The 13,933-nt window shown below is 35.6% G+C and overlaps 1 protein-coding gene across 2 annotated transcripts in view; it reads right to left on the bottom strand.

Annotated features, from left to right (window-relative positions):
- MTUS2 (microtubule associated scaffold protein 2) overlaps window positions 1–13,933 on the bottom strand; it is a 726,305-nt gene that overhangs the window by 699,115 nt on the left and 13,257 nt on the right. For both annotated transcript variants that reach the window (XM_001376400.5, XM_056794728.1), the window contains exon 2: window positions 9,236–9,313. The gene's annotated coding sequence lies outside the window, so the exon portion shown is untranslated. The remainder of the gene's footprint in view (window positions 1–9,235; window positions 9,314–13,933) is intronic.

The raw sequence follows: 13,933 nt of genomic DNA, 5'->3' as shown, positions 1-13,933 counted from the left end.
TTGTAGGTTCCTCGGATGCAAGAAGTGTTTCAATTTTGTCTGGGTCTCTCCAGCACCTAATACTGTACCTGGCGTGTGTAGAAGGGAAATGATAAATGCCTACTGACTGCTTGGTTGAAGTTTGCCAAGTGGTACAGCACCCCTCTGCCTGCTAAGACTGTTCCTCCGGTAGGGGGGCCAGAACGGGATGGAAGGGCAGAAGAGAGAGACTGGCATCTCACGCCATATGTCCCCAGCCTTCACCTGGGTCACCCTCCCAAGTACCCAAGATATGGAAAAACTATATTTGTAGTGCATTTCTTTCCTGACATGAAGGGATGCCAATATTTAAAAATTAAGAAACATACAACGATGTACCCAGAATTGGACAAATGGGCAGTAATAAAAAAGTTATGACGACAAGCTCATCCCAGAGAACAAGGTCTGTCTTTTTGACAATTGTGTTCTTTCAATGGTATCCACAGCATCATGGGAACGTGATGATAGTGACCAATAATGATAATAATTGATGATGATGTTGAAAGCTAACCTTTATAAGTACTTATGGATTTTCACTAAAGACTTTACAGAGATCTCATTTTAAATTCACAAAAAAATAAGTTTAATGAATTGCTTAGGGTCAAATATGTAATAGATGCCTATCTAAGGCTGGATTTGAAGTCAGGTCTTTCTGACTCCAGGCTGAGGGCTCTATTCACTGTGCCACATGATGATGATGGCAATGGTGGTGGCGGCTCATATTTATAGGTTTTAAGGTTGGCAAAGCACATTATAGACATCTTCTCATTTGATCCTCACAACAACCCTGTGAGGTAGGCACTATTATTATTTCCATTTCACAGATGAGGAAACTGAGGCAACAGATTGAAGTATGCCATTCTTCATTTTATTTTCTCCAAGATTTTTCTCTAGTGTAAATAATATGTCTTCTTTTACAACATGATGAACATGGAAATATGAATTGTATAATAACATATATACAGCCTATATCATATTACCTGCTGACTTGGGGAATGGGGAAGGAGATAAGGATTTTATAATGGATTTAGCAAGAGCAAAGGCATGGCAGAAGAGAGAATTCCAGAACTCTGAAGAGGACATAAGCAGTTTCTTTTCAGGAGGAGACAGGGAAGTTAATGGTACTCTCTGGAGTAGGATTATGTGATATTCCTTCAAGCAAGTTCATCTTCTGGAAGTGGTTGAGATTGGTTAACACTCTATAGGTGGACTGTGTGAGTTAAACCATTACTCCCCTTCCTATTCCTATGTGGTCCTGCTACTGCTGTGATCTCTACTAGGACTCCTACCAGACTCAAGAGAACACGGGCATCCTTTGACTCTGGTTGTTGTTGTTGTTGTTGCCAAATTTTAAGATATTAACCAAGGGGGTTAATTTGAATAGTTATAGGAAGTAGATTTATAGGTAGTGAAATCAGTAGTTAGTGTAATTTATCACTTTGACCTTGGGTTAAGATCAGATCATCCCTATTCCCATCCCTTCTTCCCTTACCTTAAAACAAACTGTCATTTTGTTATAATATAGGTTTTACCCATTATTTAATATACCTTTTTCAAGGGAGAGAAAGAATATGGATCACAAAATGTCAAAAAACAATTATTGAAAACTGTACCAACCTGTAATCTGGTGTGAAAAAAAGGAAAAATAACAAAAAAGAAACTGAGTCAGAGGTTAAGTGGTTTGCCCAAGAACACAGAGTTCATAAGTCCCTGAGGTTGGATTTGAACTCAAGTCTTCCCAAAACCAGACACAACATTCTATTCACTTCTCTATGACATGAACATGATCCCCATTCTGTGATCTTCATTATTCGAGAAAATATCCTCTAGGGAAGATGGAGGGAAAAATTCCAGATGCCCATGATCCGGAAGGAAGAAGAGATAGGAGAAGGCTAAAAAGTGTACTTTCAGAGGAGATGATTATGTAAGAGTCAAGTCTTATAGAAGAGAACCTTTACCTTATACTGGTATAAAAAAGAGAATCTGACTTTGAGCTTCTCAAAAAGAAATGTCATTTAAACAAGCAAATTAATCTTCACTGTAGCTTGGAAATACAATAGTATTTAATCTCATACCTTAAGGATAGAAAGAAACCATTAAAAGGCAGCTAAGTCTTATTTTTGTTTTGGGGAAAACCCATAGTAAAAGTCTCAGTGAGGGACATTGGAGGAAAAAAACAATTCTCATATAATTTTCTATATAGAGCTCTTTCTGCTACACAGGAGTTTCTGCCATGTACCCTATATTTATGACTTTACTGAGTTTTTAAAAGAAGGCAATAAAACCCGATCCTATTAGAGAGGAGCAAGGTATAGTGATGGCTATTTTAAAGAATAACTCCATCACGATTAATCCTTTGGCAATTTATCATTAACAACTACAGACATGATGAACCCTTTTGACATAATGGAAGTACCACAAGTCCTTTTCCTACCATTTGTAATTCAATATTAATTAACCAGACTACTGTTAAAGTGTTATCCAATTGCCTGCTATGTGTGTCTAATAGCAGGCGTGAAGACGTTCCATTTATCTTCTTGAGAGTTTCCCAGCTTAATTATCAGAGATGATATAGTTCTAGCATTCTACAGCTGACCCAGGGCTCTTTGAGTGTGCCTTGATAGCCTAATAAAACAAAAATAAAATAAAAACCTAGCCATCTTGTCAATTGTTTCATATCAAATTGTGATGTTCTGCTATAGTCGTCAAAAGGCACATAATATGTCTCAAGCAAAACAAAGGAAAAATTATGGATGCTCTTAAAGTGTTACTTTAATACTGCCTACATGAAATTCTGATAGATAATATAATCTAAATCTATATTTCTGTGCAATAGAGTAACTGTGCTACCACCAACAGCCAATTTCCTAAAAATTGAGGGTCAAAAAATGATCATTTTTCAAATTTAAAAAAATGCTTTTTCATCTCTGCTTCCCATGAGTTTTTTTTTTTGGCCTAAAGTAACAGTGAATTTGGAAGATTAGTCTTACTCTTCCTGAAATAACATGCTTTGACTAATGCTTCTAATCTTTCCTTGTGAATAATTTGTGATAAAATATGCAGCTTATTAGGTTTTCATCAAGTCACCATATTCAGAGACAACTCTATCTCTGCTCTCTTTTGTCATCCAGTCAATTCAGAATTACAGAATCTTCTTCAGGGAGGGGGAAAAACAAACTCATTGTCTTTTTATCTCCAAGGTCTCTCAGAAACAAATCCTAGTTGACAATTCCCTAACATCTTATTACACAGAGTAAATTTGTTTCCAAGTTTTCTCTAGCCTTGTTCAGCTGGTGCCTTCTGATGATTAAAACCCAGTAGATAATCCTAAATCCTTCTGACTATGAAGTCCACAATGCAAATTGAGGAGTTGGGATGAAATTCACAGAGATTTCAAGAGTATTGATCAAGTCCAGTCTTCCAGAAGAACTGCTCCTATACATTCCAAAATACATGATTATCACAATCATATCATCATTTCTATCCCACTCTTTACCAAGTGTCTAATACCCTGTACAAAAGCTAGAATATTCCATCAAACTCATGGATTAAAAAAAAAATCTATAACCTTTAGTGGACTGCAAGTCCATGAATATGGCAGCCAAAAATCCAAATGCAAGCTTGGGATGCACTGAGTCTCTTGTACTCTGCACTAGTCAGACTTCATCCAGAGAATCATGTTCAGTTCTGAGTGCCACATTTTAGGTGTAATATTGAAAAATCAAAAAGGAAGGCAATCAGGATGATAAAGGATCTTGGATTAATTAATAACACATAAGATAGGCTGGAAAAGACTTAGGGGAAATGCGTAAGGCGGACATGTAAAAGAGGAATTGCCGTGTTTTTCTACTTTTGTTTTATCTTGCTGGGGCCAGGCCCTCCCCTACTAGTTCCCAACATCTTTATACTATGCCCCCTTATTTCTGACACTTCCTAATATATTAATGTCTTCTGCATTAGAATGTGGAAATATTTAATAAGTGATTTTTTTACCTATCTTCCATGTATGCTGTTGAGGAGATCTGGGTCTATATGAGGCAAATTTTCCAGCTCTAAAATTCTATGATCTGCTGATTCTCTTGCTGAAAAGTTCTTCTTTATGCCTACTATCTTTTCCCCCTTGTTGTTTATCCATCTTTATGTCATCCAGGATCACACAAAAATAAGGACAAAAATATCCAGTGTGAAGACTTGTCTGTTTTTTGTTATTCAGTCGTTTCTCTCATATCCAACTCTCTGTGACCTCATTTGTTGTTTCCTTGGTAAAGATACTAGAGTGGTTTGCCATTTCCTCCTCCAGCTCATTTTTTTAAACCTTTACCTTTTGTCTTAAAACCAATACTAAGGTAATTGATCCAAGGCACAGGAGCTATAAGGGTTAGGTAGTTGAGGTAAGTGACTTGCTCAGGGTCACAGCTAGGAAGTGTCTGAGGTCATATTTGAACCCAGGACCTCCCATCTCCAAGTTTGGTTCTCTACCCATTGGGCAACCTGGCTGTCCTTTTCTCTAGCTTATTGTACAAAAGAGGAACCGAAGCAAACAGGGTTAAGTAACTTGCCTAGGGTTACACACCTAGAAAATATCTGAGGCTCAGGTCTTCCTCACTCCTTGCCCAGTGCTCTATCCACTGTACAACCCAGCTGTTTCAATTGGTATTTAGTGCCACTTAATAAGAAAATTTCTCAAGTTAAAAATAGGAAAAAGAAGAATAGTTTGAACTTTGTGGAAAAGGACTTCTCAGGATCCAGTGATGCTAGAAAAATGTATTAATTTTCATCGTTTCACATTAACTGTCACTATATTCATTACAGAGGTGAATAAAATATTGAGCTTAGAATCAAGAAAAACATGTTCATGAGTTCAAATCTGGCCTCAGACACTAACTATATAATCCTGGGCAACTCACTTAAGCCTGTTTGCCTCAGTTTCTTTATCTGTAAAATGAGCTGGAGGAGGAAATGGCAAGCCACTTCAGGATTTTTACCAAGAAAACCCCAAAAGGGATCACAAAGAGTCAGACATGACTGAAAAATGACTAAACAACGCTCGTTACTGTTAACTCACATTTAGTGCTTTAAAATAGACAGAGCATTTTCTCATAGAAAATCTGTGATATGAAAAAGACAAATTGTTTTTACAAATAATAAAATAGAGGCCAAGAAAAATTAAGTGATTTGACTAGTAAGTGAGGGAGATAATAATTAATTGCAGGCCTCCAGACTCTAAGGGTCAGACTGGAAGGCCCCTAAGGTCCCTTCCTATGTTGGATTATTATTTTATGATCTATTCAGTGCCACAGAGGCCAAACATAGTCAAGGCTTAATTATTCTTCTTATCCCTTTCATTCTACTCGTGCTGCCCATGCATTCTAAATGCAAATAAGGCAAAACTCCTGCAATAAATAAATCCACAAAAACAAAGGGAAGCTGTTAAGCAGGATTTCAATGGATTCAGTTAATGGAAGCAAACAATCTATATAATTTAGCTGAGCTCTACCTTTCCTTATACCCTCCATCTTCCTATTTAGAGCTTGGAACACTGGTCTGGTTTCTTTCTGTTCTATACTTAGGGTTTCTAAACCTCACCTTTAGCAGCATGTCTGCCTATATATTCTCAGGTTTATAACTATCTTTTTATAGAAACATTAGATCACGTAAATAAGGGAGATAAATCCTATATGAAGAAATGATTTAATTATTTAGTTCCATTTTAATAAGAAAATCTTTTAGGTCAAAAATGAAGTAAAACTTAAAAAATAAGAGGGTTTGAGTTTCGTGCAGAAGAACAGATTGGCAAACAGCCAAACAGCTAGAAGTATAGTCCATTCTGCACTATTCCATATTGCAATAGCCATTGCTTTCATTTTTCTTCCCAAACACCTCTACACTGTGATACCTGCTCATTTTTTCATCTCCTTGGACTTTGTCTCTGACACTCTGGGTTCTGATGCATGAACTTTCACCTTATCTCCATGTGAAAAGGGAATTCTTTGTTGTCTTTGTCTATTCTGAGTTTACACTTGTGAAAGGAAATCCTTTATTCCTTTTGTCTATTTTAGTTAACACTTCGTTAACAATAACTTAAGTAACTCAGCTTGAACTAGGTGGAGGAGCAACCAAACTACTTAGAGAATTCATACCCTCAGAAACTGAATCAGCCAGGAAACTGTGAACCCTTTTGATAAGAACTCACACCTCCAGAAGGTGAAAAGTGGACCCACAGACACTACCCCTGTGGGCAGTGCTGGGCAATTTGGAAGCTGTGATTGGCCCTTGTGAAGAGGGGAAGGGACATAAAGCCACTATAAAAGGCCCTGAATTTCTGGGGCTGGGGGAGTTAGCTTCAAAAAGGGAGACAACTTCAAGAAGAAAGTCAGCTTAAAGAAGAAAGTCTACCTCAGGAGTCACCTTGAGCTCAAGTCATCATCTTGATCTGCCTCTTGGAGTGAACTTGTGTGAGTGGATAGCTAGTTTTCCTTTCCTGACTTCTGGAGAGAGATTAATTCAGGTTGAGAGTCAAAAAATTCTGGCTGAATCGAGCCCCAGAGCAATATTTAGTTAGATAGGCTAAAATATCTTCTCTGTCTTTTGTATATCTCTACTTTCAGTCTTTCCATCTCTTTTGTAAATAAAAGCTATTAAAAGTCACTTCGACTTTGAGCAATAATACTTTAGATTGGCAACCACCATATTATTTATAACTTTATATATTTTAGTCAAACTATTAATTTAATTCCTTACATCAGCAAGAACCAAGCCTCCACATGATTCTCTGGCTGCATAGATAACATGCCATTCTGCTGCCTTGGAACATCCTTTTCCAGCTCCCCCTTATATATTGTCTTCCCCCATTTAGAATGGAATCTCCTTGAAAGGAAGGTATGTGACTTGTTTGCATTTGTAGCCTTAGCACCTAGCAGAGTGCCTAAAACTGGGTATGTGCTTAATAGATGTTTCAGCTTAGTAGCTATTAATTATGATGCTACTTCAAATCTGTACAGCAAGAATATAGTTAAGAATATAGTTTATATAATGATCATATATGTACCATATATATAAGAGAGTATACATGTTACAGTATATAAGTATATATAATTACAGCATATCAGTGTATATATTATATATATAAAAATAATATATACATGGGTATTATAGAGATCTATACAGATATAGGTGTTGTTGTTTAATCAATTGGTGGTGTCCATCTCTGTGACTCCATTTGGGATTTTCTTAGTAAAGACACTGGAGTGGTTTGCTCTTTCCTTCTCCAACTCATCTGACAGATAAGGAAACTGAGGTAAATAGAGTAAAAAGACTTGTCTAGGGTCACATAGCTAGTAAATGTAAAAGGCTTATTTTTAACTCAGATCCTCCTGACCCTAAAGCCAACACTACCCACTGTGCCACTTAGGTGTCCCCAAATATAAGTATATAATTATTATTATTATACTGTTAAGTAATATTATATATTAAGTGTTATATATCATATATGTAAGTATATTATCTATAAATGTGCATATATGCTGTTTTGTATGTGTTTGTGCATGGATATACGTGTGTTTGTATATAAAACATATATACACATTGTCATTCTTGCTATCACTTGAATCCCAAAGAAGAACCTAATCTTCTGGGTGTCAGAATTAGAACCTCATATATTCTTCTCCTCCTTAGATTCTCCCAGACTAGTTCAAGAGCCACAAGAGTTTTCTATTATTGATTGTTAGCTTTAATTCTATAAATTCTTTTAACTCCTCTCAAAGGCTATAAACTCATTACAACTCAATTCACCCTATCTGCTCTTCTCCAACCTTGTTTTTCTTAATAAGCCAATTTTACCTCGACATCTATTTCCATCAGTCACGTACTCCCCTGGAGTCCTTCTTCCTCCAGCTTTCCAGACGTTGTCTGCAGATCTATCATTCTGTTTCAGTCCATTAACCTCTGCCCCATCATGAAAATTAACTTCCACAAAAACCTACATTTATATTAATGCATATTTATGCATTGGACAACTGGTGTTTATAATCACAGAATACATGATGCTATAGATATCTGGGTCTATAAAAAAACATGTAGAAGGATATCTGACAACTGTGATGTCATGGACAGAGAGCTAGCTTCAGAGTCAGGAAGACCTCAGTTCAAGTCCCATTTATGACACATACTTGTGTAATATTGGGCAAGTCACAACCTCTGAGGGTCTCCTGACAATTCTCTAATGCTGTCAGTCTTGGAGCAGGCACCGAACTACATTGATAGAAAGAGCTTCTCCACCAGAATTCCCTAAGCCAGGTCTACTCCCCCCAAACTAGTTATACATAGTGAAACATACTTTTGGAGATGGAAAAGAGAGTAGAGGTTATTAGTCTAATGCTTCTTTTAATAAATGAAGAAACCCAGAGGTTAAACGATTTGCTAAGATTACACAGCTAACCTAGCTTTGAATCATCGACTTTAGAACTAAAAGGAATTTCTGAAGTCATCTCATCTAACTCCTCTGTTTTATAGTTGAGGAAGTCTGAAACCCAGAAAAAATTATTACTTTCCACAAGCTACAAAGAAATGAAATTTCATGTCCTCATTTCAGCTCTTAGAACTTTTAATCCGTTTTTTTTCCTACTATATCACAAAAACCAGGGGTAGAATGAATCAAAGATGGCCTTCCCATTCCAGACTGACTTCCCTTCCCTTCTCTTCTTCAATTTCAACATATCTGTATAATAGTCAACTATGTAAATCAAAACCTCCTTTGGCTTCTCATTGTATCTCAATACTGTTGACCGCAGAGTAGGGGGAGGAAGGGTACCCAGGTAACATCTGGGCTGCACATCTGTTTTCCTTCACTTTCACTACATGACAGTTCCTTTATTACCACATACTAATGGTTTCATATATCAGCAACAAAAAAAAAAGCAGAACTAGTTCTAGAATCATATACCAAAGTATCTCTTTGGACTTAAATTTCTGTCAGTATTTTAGTGTTTTCCCCCAAAAAAGAATACATCATCAAATTCTGCTTTCATAAAAGTTAATTTTCAGCAGTTTCTTTTTGTTTGGTTTACAAAACATAATGGCCAGATGTTTTATTTGAATGGCACCCAGTATATAGTAAATCCACCTAAAAGTCTCTTCAACAAAAAAATGTGATTAGGGACTTAAAATCAAAATTGAATGAAAAAAAATCAATGAATGGAATGATAAACAAAAAACTTACCCAGTGCACCAGAAAATCAGTTTTACTGCCATTGGTGACAATTTTCCCTAGTAGACAATCAATCCAGTTGTTGGAAACCTTTAAAACAAAAATAAAAGTTATAATTTTATAATCATACATATTTATATTTTATATAATTTATATATCATATATGTTTCTATAATGTCTATAACTATATATAAATAAGACAAAAAAGTTTAATAGGAAGAAGGTAAATTTAAGGATCTAAAAACACTAATTTCATGTAAGCATCTCTCTCACTGAAAAAAATTTATTGGAAGAGTACCTCCTTTGTACAATTATCAATGTTTCCCAGAAAGTTATACATTGATATAATTCATATAAGTTAAATAATGTGTACTTTGGCTTACATTAGCATTCCAAAGATGTTTAAGACTAGTCTCCACTGGTTGCTAACACTTCAGATTTAAGTTCCTTTGTACCCCCCATTTCTCAAGTAGTTAATGAACTAAAAAAATAACTATATTCCTTGAAAACGCACAATATACAAAGAACTTAACTTTTTACACCTTCCCTTGGTCTAGGAAAGGAAGAATTCCTTTGGAATAGCTTACTTTCCAAAAGAAGCCAATACATAAAGGGGGATTGAGGACAAAAGTGAGAGGAACACATAATATACACCTGCTACCATGATATGGAAATGGCCAGGAAATGAGGTGGAGGGGGCTTGGTACTGGGCAAGTTAGAGCTTATCTATCATATAGTCTAGTTTCCCAGAAAAGGGTCCAAAGTCACAGTAGGGGTGGAAACGGGAAGCATTGAAGGGGATGATTAAAGAGAAGGAGAAAGACTGAAATAGTGGAGGCATGATATGGAAATGGTTGGGAAATGATAATCCCAAGCATGATCAGGCAAAATCTCATCTCTCTGATATGATCATTTAATGGAATTTCTTTTTTTCGATAATAATATATTTTCGTTTTAACAATATTTTATTTTTTGATGGAGAAAATCTCTATACAACTGAACTGCCTTTCAATTCAGAGGAAGGGAATCATGAGAGGAATATTTTATAGTGGGGAGTTATGGATCTCTAGACTTCCACATTCACTCAGACACACTAAACATTTTTTTTTGCTTTATCTTGCTTCAGAAGCTCCCCTTTCTTCACAGAAATGGCATTATTTCTCATCTAGATTGTTTGAGACTAAATTTATGGAGAAAATCACACTTGGAGTCCTGAACCTGGAGATCAAATCCAGGACTGTAGATTTGTCTTAGTCACATAATACTTGTGTGAGTTTAGGCAGTTCACGTCATGTGTCAATGTCCTCGCTGTAAAAATGAGGAGGGGTAGACTGGCTGCCCCCTCAGGTCCCTTTGTAACTCTCAGTCATCAGTTTTCCAGAGAACAACTATTATAGATATTCTATCAACAGATACCATTTCCATCTTAAGAACTCATTCCCTTTCAACATAAAATCACAATTTCCAAAAAAATTAACTTTAGGAATCTTCGGGAGAGTCCTTGGGTGTCTCCACATCCTTCTCTGTATCATTAAGACTCTATCCCCTCCCCACTTTTTCTTAACCTCTTCATCCCTAAAAAGAACAATAGTAGACTACAAATAAGCATTAAAGAAGGAGACGAGGAGTAGGGGCTTAAAAACAGTAATAAGGGAGAAGGAAATAAAGAGTGAACAGAGAGTATTTATGAAAAGGGGAAAAAAGTATAAAAAAGAAAAGGAACTAAAAGAAGAAGGAAGTTACCCTGATTCTATGCTTGCATAGTAGGATAGCATCAAACCATATTAAGAGGTATTGAGAAAGGTAGAAATCCATGCAAATATTCCAGGAAGTGGATGATATCTGTCTGAAAGTCAAATGACCTCCTTGTTGAATGTTCCAAGTATTCAGAGAACTTTGGAAAATATGAGAGTAGAAGGTATTTGTATGATACATATAATATATGCAATATATGCATATATTATATATAATCTAATACATTATTATTGAATCATTTTATATACCAATCAAAATTAAATAGAAAAAAAAGAGAGGCATCTTTAAATGTAACTTATGTACCAAAATTCTGCCTCCTTCCAAAGGGTCAGGGTATGTTTTAAATCCATTGTTCCTTCCACCAGAAGAAACATTAAATCAAAGTCTTGGTATAAATTGGTTTTCTGCATGAAAGAGCAGCTATTTGAGAGACAGACCTTTTGGTGTCCCCTTTCTTGGGGCTATCCATTCATTTCCCATACCCTACTTAAAAATAATGAATTCACTAAGAACTAGGTTAAGCCAAATACCATTTGTAAAAAAAATAGAGGACAGGAACCTTGACCATGCTAATGAGTGAAGCTTAATTTTTGTTGGGTATTCAATAACCTTTTATTCATTTTACAGTTTCAGTTCTTTTGTTTTTATACCACAGGCATTCATGGACAGACCACCACTTCCATCTACCATTATAACTGTTTTTAACAATGGACATGCTTTACTGTAGCTGTTGTCTCCCACCTTCTTTTCTCCTTCTCTGAGGCCAAAATTGAGCATCACAATTATAATTCTGCTTTATTTTAGTTGGGGGGGGGTGGATGTTTACATTATTGAAGATACTCTTTATATTGTTCTCTTAGTACTTCTTACTTTATATCAAGTTATACCAGACTGTCTTTGTTTCTCTGAATTCTTCCTATTTATCATTCCTTATGAACCACTAAAAGTCTATTACATTCCTATATCATGATTAGTTGGGCCATTTCCCAATTCTATGGCTACCCGCTTTAGTACCAGTTCCTTACTACCACAAATTGAATTGCTTTTTTGTATTTTGTTATATAAGGATCTTTTCTATTGTTTACCTCTTTTGGGGATATATTCCTGGTAGTAGGATTCCTGGGTCAAAGGGCCTGAATGGTTTCGCTACTTCTCTCACATAATCTTAAATTATTTTTCCAGAATGTTTGGACAAATTTTTAGCTGTTCCAGCAGAACATTAACATTCTTATCTTCCCATGGCCTCGTTGTCAAACATTATCTATTTTTGTCTTTTGTCAACTTTTTTCAATTTGCTAGCTGTGAGGCACAATTAATTGTGTGGCACATAAATGCAAATTATTTCATTTATGATATTTCTAGTGATGTGGAGCAAGCTTTCATATAGTTGATTATAGTTTGCAATTCTTTTGAAATCTATTTCTGTCTTTTAATTACTTATCTATTGGTAAATTTCTCTTGATCTTATTACATATTTTGAATATGGGGTTTTTATTTGAAATATTTATGGCAAAAGTTAAATAATTTTCCTCAAAATTCAAAAAGTGTTTAAAACGTGAACACTAAAAATATTCTTAAAAGAATTCACTTTAAGTGAAATATATTCTAGTTATCAAATCATAGAATGCTAAATTCTGAAAGGAATCTAGGAAATCATTTATTCTAGCTCCTATATTTTACAGTCAGTATAAGGGCAATCTTGGCTATAAAATACATATACTATAAAATACATATGTCTACTTTCTTTAAGGGAAAAACATGAAGTCTCATCTCAAAATGCAACAATTTACTTGCATTTTTGTGAGATTAAAAACAACCACTGAACAAAGAGTTAGAGGGGCCAGATGGGTCTGCCAGTTCCCATGAACAAAAAGCAGTTCCTCTGATAACTCAATTACTTTTTGACTATTTAAAGAAGCATATACAAACCCTCAACTTTTATAATATAGAGTACAGCTTCATTTCACCTTTTTGGGGTCAATGAGTTATTTCATTCACATAAGTCAATTTTCCAGATAATTAAAATGTAGCCCTTTAAATATTCATTTTTCAAAAATTAAAAGTCTTTTAACTTATCTCACACTTCCTGTCTTCTTATACAAATACGCTGTACAAAATTTAACCTTTTCTAGATGATATACACATCCAATTCAAGAGCTGAAAGAGATTTCAAAGACCATCTAAGTCTAATTCATCTGTGAACAAGAAATTCCTATCTGCAGCTTCATCATTATGGATTATATAATGAAGTTTATTATAATGATGACATTTTGAAGTATATAGAGATTTCTGTCCTTGATCTAAATGACTCCAGACCGCCTGGCTTGTCTGTTTTTCATAATTCTTCTCCTTTTACTGTCAACTCTTATTATTATCAAAGTATGCAGAATACTCCCAGGATGGCGCCTCTAAACATACATACATACATAGTCACAAATACACAGTCTTATGTCAATAGATTCTGGACCTGTGCAACAGCTTCAAATCTCTCCTACGGACTAACTTAGAACAGACTTTGTCACAATCAGACAACTATCATCTTTACTGCTCAAATCAGAGATCTGTCTTGCTCACAGAGAGGTTCAGAGTTAGGCTTCACAAGGATAAGGCTGCTAGAAAACTAATCTTTAGGTAAGGGGATATTTCCTGTTTTGAGAATTCTAAATATAATCTTTAAATTCCCACACATTCTCCTCTATGCCAACAAAGAGATTTTAGTAATATTTCTCTCATTCAACCTTTATTAAGCACCTATTATATGTCAATTATCTCCCACCCAGTTTAACCTTCCTGCAGAAATAGTTTTCCGTGGCATGGCCACTGAGGATGCAACAACTTTTTGGAGACATAGGTGAGAGTTGGGTGACAGGTAGACACCAAAGATGGATGAGCAGCCTGGAAAAGAGCTCTGCAAGCCCAGACAGCAGTCCTCCCTGAACATTCCAAGAGCCATGC

Source organism: Monodelphis domestica, chromosome 4 (genome assembly GCF_027887165.1).
Source record: "Monodelphis domestica isolate mMonDom1 chromosome 4, mMonDom1.pri, whole genome shotgun sequence".
Lineage (NCBI taxonomy): Eukaryota > Metazoa > Chordata > Mammalia > Didelphimorphia > Didelphidae > Monodelphis > Monodelphis domestica.
Note: the sequence above shows the minus strand (reverse complement) of the source record. Positions and strands in the feature narration are given on the sequence as shown.